Here is a 17,500-nt window from a genome sequence, read left to right as displayed (position 1 = left end):
ATATATGTATATATATATATATATATATATATTTCTCTCTCTCTCTCTCTCTCTCTCTCTCTCTCTCTCTGTATATATATATATATATAGATATATAAATATATATATATATATATATATATATTGTAGTAACAGATAAAAGTATAAGTGATTGAACATGAACGATTTCTTATAGGTCACATACGTCACACATCAGTCTTCTCCCCCTTTTCTTGACGTTGCACAAAACACATTAAAAACTAATCTCTCAGAAAGATTCCCTTTCTCTATCCTATTAGGAAGTATTCTAGCATCATACAGGATTGGTGTAATAAAGGAATCTGAATTTACATTTCATAGTTGAACATATTGATGATCAAATGGTTCATTTGGTGTAACTAATTTTAGATTTTTTTCTATCTCGAACATCTATATAATCTACTTGATTCATGATTAACTATTGAAATTGATCAACTTGACATTTTGAATTATTTTTAATATTTTTTCTAACAATCTCACCCCGTATCCATTTCTATGAGGTATTGTAAGATCTTACCATGAAATATTAGGAAGGAAAAAAATATCTTACTTTTGGAATATTTCCACTTTCTGTTCTAATAGACTTGCTTCTAATCCTCCTCACTATCAAGATATTTGATGTTTTCACACCTGTAGTACTGTACACGGCTGTCCTATATTAAAATAAAAACTCTGTTACATGAAAGTATACATTACAGTACACAAATTTGATTTCCTACATTTCCTGTTGTGTTTAAAGGTTTGAAGAAATTTTTCTTCTTCTCCATTTGTGGATTGAATCCATGAGGCAGAAAATGTATATTGCATGCCATCTAATTTACAAAACTTTAAATTCTTGTGAGTTGAACTGTTGACCATTACCTATCGTAATCCTTTCTGCACAATATGTGTTGCAAATTTTACATAAATATTCCTATAGCTGCACTTTTGCATGCGTTCACTATTATTCAGAATAAATAACATAAATCATGTCTTGGATACCTAGAAAATTCATATGTGTGCATTCTTGTTGCTTTAGGATTGTTTTGTTGCATAACACAATTCATACAATTCTTAGCAAGCACTTCATGAACCCTGTCTACACCTTGCCACCAGGCAGAAATCCTTGCAATTAACTTTGACTTGACTATATCCCGGTGATCAGCATGTATTACAGATAAAAGTTTATTCCTAAGTTTGGGAATAACTACTCTTGAACCTCTCATAACACAACCTTGTGTTACACCCAGCTCATTCTAAATAACTTCATAAGGTTTACAACTCTCCTCTTTTGCACTTAACACCTATTTTTTTTTTTTAACAAATTATCTAAATCATAAGCTGCTAATGTAATAGCTAGACGTTGTAGTCTTGCTTCTATCAATGTAGGTAAACTTGTTTTCGTACCCATAATAGACAATAAATATTCATGGTCTGTAATTTTGTAAACTTCTTCTTACAACAAATATACACATGATGTTTCTTCACTACAAAGTAGTACACTAATACTAAAGCTTTGTTTACTTATTGTGAGTAAGTCCTTTCTGCCATGTTCAATATCAATACTGTAGAAGCAAATGATGTCGTTCCTTTACCGTCTTGCATTACATGTGGAAGCACAGCACCTAAACCTGTGTTTGATGCACCACATACCACTTCAATAGGTATACCCCTTTCATAATGTACTAGTAATATAGGTGATATTATTTTTTCTGTGATTCTATCAAAAGATCCCTAACGGTATTTTGTCCAATTCCATTCTACATCATTATTCAATAAGTTATATAATGAATATGAGCTTGTAGAAAATTTTTCAATGAAATTCCCCCAAAATATTAATAAAATCAAGAATGATTATAGTTTCTTAACATTTTCTGGTACTCTTATTGATATAACCGTTCTGATTTTCTCCCTAGTTTTATGAATATATATTTTTTTTTATCAATGACATACCACAAGTATTCCTCTTAATCAACTTCTAAGATACACTTGTTCGTATTTACTTTAATAATATGTTCATTCAACTTCAGAACTTCCCGTAATCTATGTTTATGTTCTTTTAAATCTTTACCAAGAATTAAAATATTATCGGTAAATATGAATAATGGTGGCATACCAGCAAATATATCAACCATTGTTTGGGACCAGATTGCTAGACTGTTATCAACTTTATGTATTAGTGTTTGGTCAACACGAATCTAAAGATGCATTTGCCATATGTAGTTATAGTTATTTTTCATCTACAGGAAGCTGTTGAAAAGGCAGAAGATTAAATTTTAAAATACAGTACATCCTGAAATATAATGAGACATATCTTTAGAATTTAGCAATGGATGTTGAGCTACCTGATGCTTGTAATCACTACTTAACCAAACCTGACCGTTTTCCTTTACGTTATGAACTGATGGTGTAGCCGAGCTTGGATATGCAACCTTCTCCCGTAAACCCTCATTCTTTAACCCGGTAATTTTAGTTTTAACTACACCTTTCAATGCATAATGTACTGGTCTTGGGGAAAAATCTGATCACCGTTTGGTTTCAAGATCTAAAAATATCCACAGGAATATACTTCTTGAGTTCCTCTTGGGTGCCTGTAACCTTCAAATTAGGTGGCTAATCAAATTTAAGATGCTATAACCAATCTTGACCAAGTGAAGTCTGTCCCATACCGTCAACTGCAATAAATCATATAATGTCTAACCTCTGTTCATTTTACTGTATTTACTGTATTCCATTGCCTAAATATAAAAGACATTGTAAGTTTTTAAAACTCTTTTCTTACTTTCTACAAACAAATTGGGAATGGTCTTAGTTGTTTTCTCATATATAATTGATACATCAGCTGCTTTGTCAATTTACATATCGATAGGTTTATCATTTATTGCCACGTCTTCCGTGATACATTTTTTTTTGTAACTTTATTAAGAGAATTCATATGAAAGGAAAAATCAGTTAATGACCTATCCTGAATATCAAGATCATTAACTGCATTTCTTTCTTGACCTATACCCATATCAAGTGCAGCATTTATTTTCATTTTTTATTGTTTGAGCTATCTATAAACATTTGGAAAATGGCCCTCATTTTACAATTACAGTATCATTGCCTGTCATGCGGAAGGGCATTTTTTTGTTTCATTTGTAAGACGATCATTTTTAACACTTCTGTAACATTTAAGTTTTTCATGTGACATATGTATATGTATAATTTTAATATTTATGAACATTAGTGTTAGGCATATTTGCTTTGACTGTTTTGCACGTTCCTTTTCTGACTCTCAGAGCCTTTAGAACTGGATCATACCGCAATTGTTTAAGAGTTTTCCATTCTGTTACAGATTGAATTACCTGGTAAAGTTCAGCCTATTATTAATATCTTATCTAGCGATGAAACTTTCTCTTTTGGTAACTATTTCTTAGCTCATGTGATTTGCAATTGACTAAAATTTTATCAATTATTATATTTTCTAATTCCAAAATAAACACATATAGCAGCAAAATTCTTTAGTCAAGTTACATATGATGTGAAATTTCACTGATCATTGATATGTTTGTACTATGAATTGGTACCTTTAAAATAGTTTATTTATCCATGTAGCCAAATATACATTAGGAGCCTTAATTGCTTCTTGTTCCAACACATATATACAAACCATTGGGCTTTACACAGAAGTAGGATAACAGCAGAACTGGAATTCAGCAGTTCAAAGTTTTACCTAATTGTCAACAACTGTCCGGTAATTACTAACCCAGCCCGGGAAGCAACGCACCCCACTATCACCCAGTTTTCTCACTGACAAACCACTTACATTTCAGCCATTGGTGAAAATGAATGTTCTCTCCTATCCTCTTGGGTTACTGGCAGAAATTACCATAATAACTATTTTTCTCTTTTCCAGCATGTTTGTGACCTGCGTGTTTGCCGAGATGTTGACAGACGTGGAAGTGATCCAATGTGCCGCCTAAAACTTGTGACATACTTTTGAGTGCTAGAGTAACAGATCCTCCTAAGCTATGCCCTTTCTAAAGAGGGCACTCATACAGATAAAGATAGCCCTGTCATGAGTGTTGGGATTGGTCACCCTCCATGTAAGAGAAGTACAGTAAAAGGCTGAAGAAGATGTTTAAGAACGACTCTTCTTCCTCATGGTTTTCCTCAAGTTTGAAGAGGGCCAGACTTGATTCTTCACCCCACTGTACTCTCCTCTCGGAACATTCTCTGTTGATCTCCTCTGGGGGTCATTCTGAGAATTCTGGTGATCCTTTAAGCTAGAGTTAAGCCCTTGGGTAAAGGGGTACTACTCTCTCCTCCTGAGAAATGGTGTGGTCTCTATCTCATGCGTAGCACTTGCTTTTTCAAAGGGAAGATGCTTTACAGGTATTGTGGCCCTCCTTAGGGTTAAGTAGTTTCTGCGGCAAAGTTACTTGAGAGGGCCTTTGCAGCCAGACAGTAGCCTGGAGCTCCGGCCTTGAAAGGACAAGTATCCTTCAGTATCTGGTATGATGCCTGCAGCAGCCTCCAGTTCATATTCCGAGTATTCTGAATGAGATTCTCTTCTGAACCGGGCTTCCCTAGAAAAGTACTGTTTATCCTCTTTCCTGTAAGAGGTCAAGGATGAGCAGTCTAAGAAGTGAGTGCTTAACCTTTGCATCGTCAACTGCAGTCTCCTTTATAGCATAGATCTTTGGAGCACACTTGCTTGATTATCCTTCAATATCTGCTTTATCCTCCTTCCTTGGAGAATGAAAGTAGAGCGAGCAGACGCTGCTCTAAAAGACAGCCCTTTCACAGAAGTGTTTCGTCTTTGGAATCATTTCCTAGGCACTCCTCGCTCAGACTAGCCTCCTCCAGGTGCACCTCCACCAAGGAAAAGGTCCAAAGTGCTCCTCTTACAAGAGTTACTCACCCAATCTTGCCTTCACCAGATACCTGTCATCAAAGTTGTCTTTAACAAGAGGAAAGTCACTGGAGTAGACTTATTCTAGATGTTCCCTATTTAGGTGCACCTCCTCCTCAATAGAGAATTCTGAGAGTGCCTCCTGTTGGTAAGCCTCATCCTAACGTGCCTCACCCAGACACACCTCACCAAAGCGAAGTTTTTAAAACCGCACCTATTCCCGAAGTGAAAATTTAGAATTCACCTACTGCATGAGCACCTTAAACAAGCACTCATCATTCACAAATGCGTCATCAGGATGTGCTTTGCTAGAACATATACTGTATTATCCATAAATGCCTTACCCAGAAGTGTCTCTCCTGGATGTACCTCACCCAGATGCGTTTCATCAAAACGAGCCTCACCCAGATGCACTTCAACCAAACACAGTTAACCCAAAATGCGTCACAAACTAGTGCATAGTATAAAAGACATGCTTCTCCAAAAACGGCCTCTCCTCGGCGCATTTTTTGTATTAGGCGTTCCTCACCTAAGTGCACTTCTCCTTGGCTTTTCTCAAGTGAATGATCTCTTACCAGATACACTAACTCCCAAGATTAATTGGAAGTGACTTTCAAGGGATGTTCCTCCCCCAGATGACCAGATGAGTAATGGTTAAGAAAGTTACCATGCTCAAGTTACAAAACCTCTTAGGGCTATTCCGGGCAGCATTGAACGAAGATTTGATGATTTCGAAATAGTCCCTATCAGGATTGATGACAGTGGGAAATAATAGGGGGAAGCCTTAGCAATTGCCTCCTGGAAGAAATATTCGAAGACAAACCCAAAGGTTTTCTCTTTCTCCCCGGAAAATTACCGTGGTTTATAATTACCAACTCTCTTCCTTTGAGATGACAACATCGACTCACTCTCCATCCCAGAAGAAGAGGACAAGGGAGGATCCTCGGCCAACAGCGCAAGGAAAGCTTAAGCCAACAGCTAATATGATTGGATTGACACAGAATAGGCCACATTCATCAAATCACCTTTCCCTCTTTGCTGCTACCACCAAGCACAAGGATGCCAGTGACATGAAATCGAAACTGAAAAGGAGCTTTGATCCTCCTACAGGCCCCAGGCTTGCAACAGCCGCAAAATACTCCAATCATTCAGGAGAATCTAGTCACCCCAGTTCCTTCCAAACCTTACTGTAAAGTGGGAGAGCAACATTCCGATGAACATGACGACCTCTCTTAGAGCCTCCCAGGTATGGTCTTGAACAGAAGATGGATATATTGAGCAGGATTTTTAGAATTTCGATGGTTCTCTTCAGAATCCAGCTGCCACTAAGGCCCTAGATATGGAGGAAGGTGAGTTGGACTCAATGTTTGTAAAATTCCTCCAATATATCCAGAAAGTCAACAGCCTTCTTATCCCCAACAGGCAAAATGTCTGCCAATGACAGCCTTTGCCAAGAACTCGATAGATGCTTCACATGATAAACTTGTAGGTTTCAGTGGCGATGGACTCCTGGAAGATGGGTAGGTTATCTCGCCTTACTCCACCACCGTTCATCCACTGGTTCAAGTACTAAAAGACACAGGAGGAAAGATTAGTTAGTGACTATCTTTATCTCCTTAGCAGCAGAGGGGTCAACCACTGGTCATGGACAATTGTTTTCTTAGTCAACATCTTATGTATCTCAACAAGAAAAGAACCATGAGGAATGTGGTCCACACAGGTGTGAGGGCCATTGAGTTTCTTATAAATCAGTTTTTGAGCCAGTTGATTAACTGGATTTTCAAGCAATGTAATGCTGTAGCTGAAATTCCATAAGCATTTTGTCTTCCCAGATGGTCTCAATCTGAGAAATGTTTCTCGTGAAGCAACCACCCTTTTTCTTTTAATAAGATAGGAGGAACAAGTGAGATGTGAAGGAAAGATAACTAAGACTCTTTGATCCGGCAGCCATGTTCCTGCAACCACAGTCTTCCTCCAACTAAGGTCAGGTGAAGGCAATTCTATCTTCATTTCAACCATTCAAGCAACCTCAGGAGGAGGACTCGTGCCCTCCTTCCTCCATCCTGAAACGTTGTTCAGGTCAAATGTTATGGTAATACCAGATACCATTTAGAGGGAGAGGAAGAGGTAGAAGATTATGACCAAGCTAGAGGGCCAATCTTTCTATAAAACCATCATTGGGAGGATGCCTGCAAGCGAGGTGGAGGAGTTGGTGGTAGCAAGTCGTGAAGAAATAGAAAATGAATGATCTTTACTCCAGGTACCTCATCCCTTTCATAAACACTCTCACTCGACTAATTCCAGCACTAGTGAAATCATAAGTATCTTGCTTAGGATTCGCAAAAGATCAAAATATATCACCCTTCAGGGGTAGGTCTGGGCCATAAATGAGTTTGGTCTACAAATTTCATTCAAAATAGAGACTTCAGGTATAGTCATGCAAGCAATCAAGACTTGGGACCTCATGATGGCAACAGATTTTAAGGATGCCTATTTCCAAATCTCATTGCATCCTTGATCAAGGAAACTCCTTCGAGTACTTGTGTTTAACAGAGTCCTCCAGTTTGAGTATCTTTGCTTCAGACTGTCGATGGCTCCTTATGTATCCCCAGTTTTTACACTAGTTTCATGTAAACAGCATAGGTCTCTTATGTTATCTGGACTACTGGATTATTCTGACACTCAAAAGAAACCCTCCTCTTTCAACAAGAGAGGCTTCTCTCGTTTTTTCATAATCTATGGACTTTGGTGAATCAAAAGAAGTCTGTGCTAGTGCCCATGCAAAGGTTCATCTCTCTAGGAATAGATATCGACAATGCCCCTGGGCTAGCTTTTCTGTGTCAAGACAGACTGACTCACCTAAGAGACATAGTTCTCCCTTTCCTGCAGCAGTCTCATCTGTCAGCATATTGTTGACAGAAAATTATGGGGAACATGACCCCACTAGAGTATCTGTTGTCATATAGCCATCACCTTTGATCACTAATGTGGGATTTGAGAAGGTACTTGCCTCAACAATTCGATAATCCCCTCTCAATAGCATTGATAGTTGAGGAGGTCAGAGGTGACCTGGAATAGAGGCAAGATGATTCAAACCTGTTAAAGGGGTACTGCCCCTACCCACCCAACGGAGTTTTACTCTTCACTGATGCATCTAGGGGAGGTTGGAGAGCACATTTCAGTCAGCAAATGATATCTAGTCAGTGGTCTGATCAAGACCCCCAAAGCCCTGTTAATCACCTAGAACTGAAGGTACCATTCCTGGCACTTCATTATTTTCACCATAATCTGTCTAGTCACTCGATGGTGCTTATAACCCACAGCACCACTGTGGCGGCCTACATCAACAAGCAAGGAGGTACCATGTCATTATATCTTTGTCAGTTGACAGTAGACATTTGTGAGTGAGCAGATCTCAAATCAATTCCTTTTACTTTTTTTTTTATTCCAGGCAAGAGTAATATAGTGGTGGACAAGCTAAGCAAGAATGTCCAAATAGTTGGTTCAGAATGTTCTTTGAGTCCTCAGAGAGCTACAAAGATCCCGACTTTGAGTGGTTGGCCGACAAAAGAACTTTTTGTGACGTCACGAAACCAAACATTGTCAATTTACTACTTTACTGTTCCATATAATGAGGCAGCCTTCGAGGGTGCTCTCCAACACAAATGGAATGGCCTCATCCCCTATGCTTTTTTGCCCCTCTGTATGATCAGATATGACTTGAATAAGGTTCGAGTGATGCCCAACCTTAATCTGATATTCGTGGCCCCAAAGTGGCCATAAGTAGAATGGCACCAGGACCGTCTACTTCTGCTAAGAGATGCTCTGAGAGAACTACATTCACTTTCTAACTTGCTATGACAACCACGCATCCAGATCTTCTACAGTGTTATGGAATCCTTTTGGTTTCATGTCTAAAGATTATCTAGCCTTTCCTCTCAGTGAAAGGCTTTTTCCATGAAGCTCTTCATGAAAGTTCAGAATTCATCTGCAGATCCTCGACCTTTATGCATGAAGACAATCGGAAATCTTCTGGTATCATGGGAGTGGTGTCTCTACTCTCAGACTCTGTTCCCCTCACAGCCTTGAGCCAATTATTTAGAATAAAGGGAGGGTACACTCAAGCGCAATATTCTGTCTTATTTTTTTTCCTTTGTTTTTAAAATGGTGTGTTGGGCAGACTTAATAGAAGGGTCATGGATGTCTGGTGGTTTATCATGAGGTTGTCTTTTCCATATCTGATTCTATTTCTTCTCAAAACCATCTTTACTGTTCTTCCTTCAATTGAAGTGGCTAACCTGGAGGGTATTTACCCTTACACAGTGTATAGACTCCTCCATATTGACCAGTTTTTCCAAAAAAATTTTCTATAGTCTATGGGTTAGCTAAATAATTCTATTTATATTTCTTTAAAATTTATTGTTTTTTTATCATTCTTAATAATTTAGTTATCTAGTTTGATGTATCCTTTTTATTACCATTAATTCTTATGGTCTCTGAAGACAATGAGCGAAGTAGAGGACCAGTACGTCCTACGTTTCGTCAATGTCGTCTACTGTATTGTAATATTTGTGGTCTTCATGTAAATATTCAAGACCTTACAGTTGCGCCCGGGCTCCAGACAGTGTGATATTCTTTTGTGCTCAGAAACTTTGGTTTCTATTATGAGACACTCATCTGAGCTCCTTATAACTAGTTTTAAGAAACCAATAATGGCGGTGAATAGTAGGACTGAGTACTTTGCTTCTCATAAGTCCTGCTATGAATGTGGATGTCATAAGATTCAAATATTAAAACTATGTGGAAGGCATAACAACTTCTATTAGTGTTCAATCTACCGGAATCCATACATGGATGATTCTATTTTTTTATTGTCTTCTTAGCATTAAGGCCTAGATACAATGTGGGGATAGAAAGGCTTCTTTAACCTTTGTCGGTGAATTCAGTGCTCACCATAAAGGGTGTTTAAATTCTGTTTCTCCTATAGATCACCATGGCTTAAGAGCATTAGACTCTGCCTCTGAATTAGGCTGTGAGCAAATCATAAATGAAACTATTCATAGGTCTACAAAACTGCTTCAACCTCGTATACACTGACTCCCCTAGTGTTATAACAAGTAAGGTTGGTTCTCCAGTCGGGACATCTAATCCTACCTTGATTTCATTAATAGTGAAGACTGAGCAGCCTGTCTTTGATGTATCATACTCTTATAATATTTATATGAAATCTTAAACAGAATGGAATGGGATTTTGCAAAATCTTTTGAGCTTGAATTGGTCATAGTTGTACATCAGTGTTGATCCTGTTGTCCTTTGAATGATAATCTAGTCAACATAATTGATAGGCGTATCCCTTCTCTTGTCCTGAGGTACCGAATGAAGGACAAACTATGGTTCAGTGATGATTGTCGACGTGCTTATTTGGAGAAACAGGAGGCCAATCATCTTTGGAAGGGAATGAGATCAGATCTGACCTGGAATAACTATGCTCCTCTTAGAGCTTTTGCTCAGAGAGTTTATGCTTCAACTGAAAAGGAATGCAATTTAACCATAAAAGAAACACTTTCTAGTACAATCCAGGAACATAAGTGGTGACTACCCTTAAATCTGCATTCTTTGATGTAAACACAATAGTTCCCCCTTTACTTAAACAGAGGGCTTAGTCACTCATTGTCCAAAGGAAAAGGCAACCCATTTTGATAATGTGTTTGACAGCAAGCAGAGTAATGAGAAACTCAAACTTCTTCATTCCCGTTTTCCTGAGGCTAAACTAACTCGTTTAGCTTTTCGAACTTGTGGCATTGAAGATCTGTTGATGGACCTTGATGCTTATGGATGTGTAAAACTATATGGTATTTTTCCTTTGTTCTTCACAAAGACTGCAGATTTCTTAGCTCCAAAGTTATGTTTCATTTTGCTCAAGTTAGCAGGAAGAGGAGCTTTTAGCACTTGTTGGGGTATTAGTAATGTTACTCAACCATGTAAATGTGTTTGTGGCAAATCAAGTGCAACTGATTACCACCCAATTTCCATAACTTTCATATTATGTAAAGTGTTTGAACGCCTTTTCTCAAAGCATCTTGATAGGTTTGCTAAAGGTAATCATCTATTCCCTAGTTTGCAATTTTGTCTTCGTAAAAACCTTGGAGCATGAGATGCCCTTCTTACAATCTCCAATGCTGTACATAAATTCCTTGATTGTCATCTGTTCCCTAGTTTACAATTTTGTCTTCGTAAAAGCCTTGGAGCATGTGATGCCTTTCTTACAATCTTCAATGCTGTACATAAATTCCTTGATTGTTAGTGCTGCACTTGACTGTATTAATCATAAGGACCTTGTTTTCAAACTCAGTGTGGAGTGGATGGGTTGTTTCTGAGAATTATTATTGAATCTTTAAGTAATAGATCTCAAAGAGTTGTTATTGATGGTTACCATATTGAGTATAGGAATGTGATATCTGGTGAGCCACTTTCCATCTTATATACACATAACATGTGGTTTGGTCTAGAAAACAAACGTGTTGCATATGCAAATGATGCAACTCTCTTTGCATCAATTTCATTTCCTGAATGGATCTGTGGTTGCTGAATCCCTTAATAGAGATCTAGCCTAAAATCAGTACAAGGTGAAATTTATGGGGTGTGAAGTTGAATCCTAACAAAACTCAAAGTATGATTGTAAGTAGGTCGATGACAGGACCTCTTCATTATCAGGATCTCAGTATTAATATTTTTTTTTTTCTTTTTTTAACTTTGTATGACTTTTAAATTTTAGGTGTGATTCTCGAAAGCAAAATTACTTTTGAGAGTTACATTAGGTTTGTGCCTTCTTCAAGTGCACAAAAGATATGCTTATTGAGAAATTCTTTTAAGATTTTCGGTGATCAATCAACTTTGAAGAATTGTTTTAACTCTTTCATTCTGTCTTGCTTTGAGTATTGTTCTCATGTCTGGTTTATAACTGCTGATTCTCATCTTAATATGTTGGACAGGAACTTTCGGTCTATTAAATTTCTTATTCCTGATATAGATATTTATCTTAGGCACTGTAGTTCAATTAGTTTATTATGCATGTTGCATAAAATTTTTCATAATTCTGACCATCCCTTACAATTAGATCTTCCTGGATAGTTCCATCTTGTTCATAATACTAGGCATGCAGTTAATTCAAATTGCCAGGCCCCCTCCATAACGAGCCTCAATATCACACAGTATTCTAGCAGCTTTATTCCAGTTGTGACCAAGTTGTGGAATGATCGGGTAGTTGAATCAGTAGAATGCCAAAAGTTCCAAGTTGCTGTAATGTTTTTTTTTTTTTTTTTTTTTTTTTGAACAGGCTGGCATGTTTTTTTTATAGGTATATATGTTTTAATGTTGTTAATGTTTTTTTTAAATTATTTTATTCAAATTTTTCATTACTTCTCATATTGTTTATTTATTTCCTTGTTTCCTTTCCTCACTGGGCCATTTTTCCTCGTAGGAGACCTTGGGCTTATGGCATCTTGCTTTTCCATCTAGAGTAGTAGCTTGGCTAATAATAATAATAATAATTATTATAACAATAATAACATATCTCTCAATGGTCATACCAAGTTTTGAAGAAACCTACCTTACAGTCGAAGTGAGACCTCCTCCCTAGAACAACATTAAAAGTGATGTGTTGCATTCCCTTTGGGGGAAAATTCACAGACCATTCTTTCATGCCTTGGACAGAGCTTATACCTTAAGCCTATTTTTCTTCTTGCTTTAGCATCATCTAAAAGACTCACCCTTTCCACGAATCTATTGCTAAAACCCAATGTCCATCAACTACTCATCAATGATTGGTGTTTTTAGGGTCCAAGTCTTAGAAATACACATGATTATTCTACGCTAATATTGCCAATATTACCCAATTCTGAACTCTTATTAAAGAGAATTTTCTTCTTCCCTATATTAGCCAGATGTTCAAAATATCTTTTCCTCTTTGGCACGATGAAATTCTTGCCGAAACCTAGAAAAACAGACGTAAAATCAATCGAATGTCAGAGGTCAAACTGAAACGTGTACTCTCTCTGATGTTTGTGCTACCACTGAAGGGTATAATCATAACACTTCCTGTCTTGGGACTCATGGAGTCTATACGGATGCCATTGCTCACAATTTGTTTTACATTAAAATATAATAACTATAAAAATCTTAAAAATTCAGCCTATACCACCATATATTGGCATACCAGCCCGGCCCCTTAATACAAGGGCCATCTACTCACTAGTATTGCTGAACTTCAGGCGCACATGGTGTGGGATCTTTAAATCTTTCAGTATCTCTATGCACAAGTTTTGAGTATCCTTGGTTAAGTTTCAAACCTAATGTAATGGGGACCTTTACCCACCTGAGGATTAGTCACTTATGCAAAGGACGGTGGTTTGTATTTCTTATGGAGAAAAAATTAATAATGAAACCCTAATTAAACAAACACAATTCCTTTTCTTATACATAACTAACATCACTATCTCGCTAGGAGTGCCAGTTACAATAGAAATGGTTTGTTAGTCAGCAAGTGGGGGTGGGGTGTGGGCATGGCTGGTGCTTCCCCTTACTGGACTCATAAATACCGGCCATTTTTTGACACCTCGTTAAAACTTGTAACTGCTGTATTCAAGCATTCCTGTTATTAAACTTCTATGTACAAGACTCAAGACTGTATATCTAACAGAAAATATTAATCAACTAGAAATTTAAAATATTTCTTGTGGCATTTGTGGTTGCAAGATCTCAAAATCTTCATTAACTTATAATGCTTCCAAATAACTTTTAAAATCTTCAAAAGGATACTTTTATCTTGTAGCAACAGAATTTAGATCTTTTGCAATACTAATTCTCTTAGGGAGTTGAATATCTAGCACCATTGTGAAAAAATTCTTACCAAAATTTAGTTAAACAAACGGAATTTTGATGTCATATCTCCGAATGTACGCTAAATCAATTTGGATGTCAACTTTCTCAGATTAGGTAAGGTCTTCCCTGTTTTGTTATGCACTTTATGTCTCTTCATGTATACATTGCAAACCTTTTATCCCTTTTACCTGTAAACCTTTACAGCCTACCTGTGATGTTACATTTATCTCAAAATGTGACTTATAGGACGAAAAACAACAAAAATCCTGAAAAAAATCACTGAACTTCGTATGGCAATGGAGAATATGTCTATGAAAACTTTTGTCAAAATTCCTCTAACTCTCATGGTTACACAGTAATTAGTAAAAGTAATTCAATTATCCAAAAACATTGATCCGTACAAGAAAACACAATATTTCTTCTGTTATCGTAAATTATGATAATTATAACATTCTAATATAAAAAAAAGATTGCAAGTAATTGCATCCCAATAGATTCCATGAGTCACAAGATGAAGTATAACATCCTTCGGCCTTCAGGGCTAAGACAAACCTTGCTGATATAAGGAAGAACAAATTGGCTCTAATAAGAGTTCAGAAGTTGGTAATGAAGGTGATATTAGCAGAGTTAGTGATGGAGAGAGAGAGATAGCGGTGTAGATGGAGGAGCGGTCGCCTAGCCCGACAGGAGCCTAAAGAAGCAAGATATTGAGCAAAATAATTTCATTTATGATAAAATTATGATAAATAACATTGTTTTGGTTTATTGATATCCAAAAAAGAACATAAAATTCATAATAATCGTCTTTTAGTAATATTGTCTTTGTAAAAATACAAAGGAAACCTTTGAGAGCCCATATCTCAAAACTCTACTTATTGACCTTTGAATTCTATCTTTTCCCTTAGTTTTAAAGATAGAGCATTAAAGTTTGGTAAATAACTTAGAAAGACATCACAAAACAATGAAATGAAGAGTTTTTATCCAATTTCTTTTGCATATTTTTTTCTTAATTTTTTCCTAGATTTATAGGGTTTATTTTTAACCATAATGAAAAAAATTCAAATATAACATAAAAAATTACGTTTAGAAAAAAAAACACTTTATTTGATTGGAGGTCTACGACAAGTTTATAGAGGGTAGTAATCCCAGGTCTTAATATGAATTATCAAAAAATTAGATAGAATTTGGAAAACACTCATTTCCAGGATAAATCACCCTGGCGTTGCAAAACCAAAGGTCAGGGGGTAAAAATCCTATAAAGTTTGGAGATGTTCTAAGTCTCCTTAATAAGTGGTATGAATGTCAAAATCCTGTCCTTGAAAAAACGCATTAGCTGGCCGGCTTCCTTAACATAATATTATTTGTTAACTTCTTTGATTGTGGACAGGTTTTTTTAAAAACTTTAGATAAATCTGCACCTCCAGCAGTGTTGTTCCTTTAGAATATTCTTTTGTACTTCTTGGCCATTTCCTGATTTCACATTCTTCTCCGCATTGCCACTGTTGTATTGCTGTATGGTGACTGTTGTGCTAGACTGTAATGACATCACATTATTAGTGTGATATTTTGTAGCTCATCCTGCTGTATACTGTAGCCTTCTTGGTGCAAGTAAGAAGACCTTATTATAATCTAATACAGTTTATTTGTAGTAAGCTATGTTATAGGCTTATTGCTAATAGCTTGCTTGAAGACGCTCAACTGATGACTGACTACACATAAGTACATGAAAGTATAAGCGATCAAACATGAACAAAAGCAAATCAGCACAAATGTATGAGTAATTTTGAGTGCATAAATAAGCATGGATACAGATGGAGGAAAAGTCCATTTTATTCAATATACAACAAATTTGATTACTAATTCCTCTATAGAGTCAATACTCTCCTTCAAGAGTTGGTTGTAGCAATCGGCATAAGTTCCTAAATTACATCTTTTACACTTATACAGATATACAATTAAGGACCTGTTATGGTCAGCTATTATCGAAACATTAAGAAAGTTCTACTTAATTATATTATTCCCTCATTGATTAACTCGGCACAGAAAATTGCAAAATAATAGGAGAACAAAATAACAACCAGCAAACAATAACAAAGACTATATTTATGATAGAATGACAATATTTGCAACATTTTACAAGATTGACCAAATATTCCCAGTTCACCTATTTGAAATATTTACATAAATTTTTAATATGTTACAGGCGTTAGATTTGTTAGTCTATATAAAGTAAGACGCAGGTAACAACGAAACTCAGTGCCAAATTTTTAAGGAGTTTCCAGGATGTAGTTTCATATGTGGAAAAGATGATCATAAACAGAGCTTCTTATGATATTCGATCTTCCAAGAATTCTTGTAAATGAAATATGAATACCTGGGTACAGCAGGTGACATACAAAAAAAACCTGTCTCCATTAGAGCAGATGTTAACTTAAAGATGGTCCAAGTCTCTAACATAATGTGCCAGCAGTATTCTTTTAAATACGCCACAGACGTTTTCTGAAAAGTAATCCGTATCACACAAAATGCACTTCCAGCGACGCAAAATAAACTACTAAATTATACAAGAGGCTCTTGTTCTACAATACAATGGCATCCACCCATTACAAATTGTTATAAGGTTTTCATCTTATTGTTAACTTTTATTAGGTAAAAACCTATTTTTCTCACAGGTCCTACAACAGAATTAGATAAATTTAATGCGCATATAACATAACTGCATGAATTATGGTAAAGTGTCTTTGAATATGAACATGCTCTCAATATTCATGGGATTTTTTTAAAGAATTGTGAAATTAACATAATGATACATTTAATATTTTTTCTTAAGCCTTTATAAATGATAGGGGTAAATACATTTGCTTCCTTGAAACATAAGTACAGTGGCCATTGGTCTGAAGAAAAAGTTAGTAGGTTGGCTAAGGCACCAGCTACTCATTGAGATACTTCGTCTTGAGAGTTATTGGGTCCTTTGACTGTCAAGAGAGTAATACACTGGATCCCTTTATCTGGTTACGGATCATTTCATCATTGCCAACACATACACAGAATAGTCTGGCCTAATTTATACATTCTCCTCTTTCCTCAAAAACTTGACAACACTTAAATTACCAAAAAGTTCTTCTTATCTCAAGAGGTTAACTACTACACTGTGATTGTTCAGGGGCTACTTTCTTCTAGGCAAGGGTAGAAGAGACTTTTAAGCTATGGTAAGCAGCTCTTCTAGGAGGGCACTCCAGAATCAAACCATTGTTCTCTAGCTTCTGGTAGTACCATAGCCTCTGTACCATAGCCTTCCACTGTCTTGGGTTAGAGACCTCTTGCTCGAGGATACATTCGGGCACAACATTTTATCTGATTTCTCTCCCTCTTGTTATTTTGAAGTTTTCATAGGTTATATTTGAATGACTTTTTTCGTGATATTATTCTTTTTATCTTCTCTTCCAGTTTTTCCTTACTTCCTTTCCTCACTGGACTAATTTCCCTGTTGGAACCCTTGGACTTATAGCAGCCTGCCTGCTTTTCCAACTAGGGTTGTAGCCTAGCAAATAATAATAATAATAATAATAATAATAATAATAATAATAATAATAATAATAATAATAATAAACTCTGCGTTGTAAGCTTTCAAACAAGAAAGAAAAATAGCAGTTACTGATAAAATATGGTTTAAGAAAGTTAATTTTTATGCGTTACCTGAGGCACTCTCAAAAAAGATCTAAATGT

Source organism: Palaemon carinicauda, chromosome 31, assembly GCF_036898095.1.
Source record: "Palaemon carinicauda isolate YSFRI2023 chromosome 31, ASM3689809v2, whole genome shotgun sequence".
In the NCBI taxonomy this organism is placed as follows: Eukaryota; Metazoa; Arthropoda; class Malacostraca; order Decapoda; family Palaemonidae; genus Palaemon; species Palaemon carinicauda.
Note: the sequence above shows the minus strand (reverse complement) of the source record.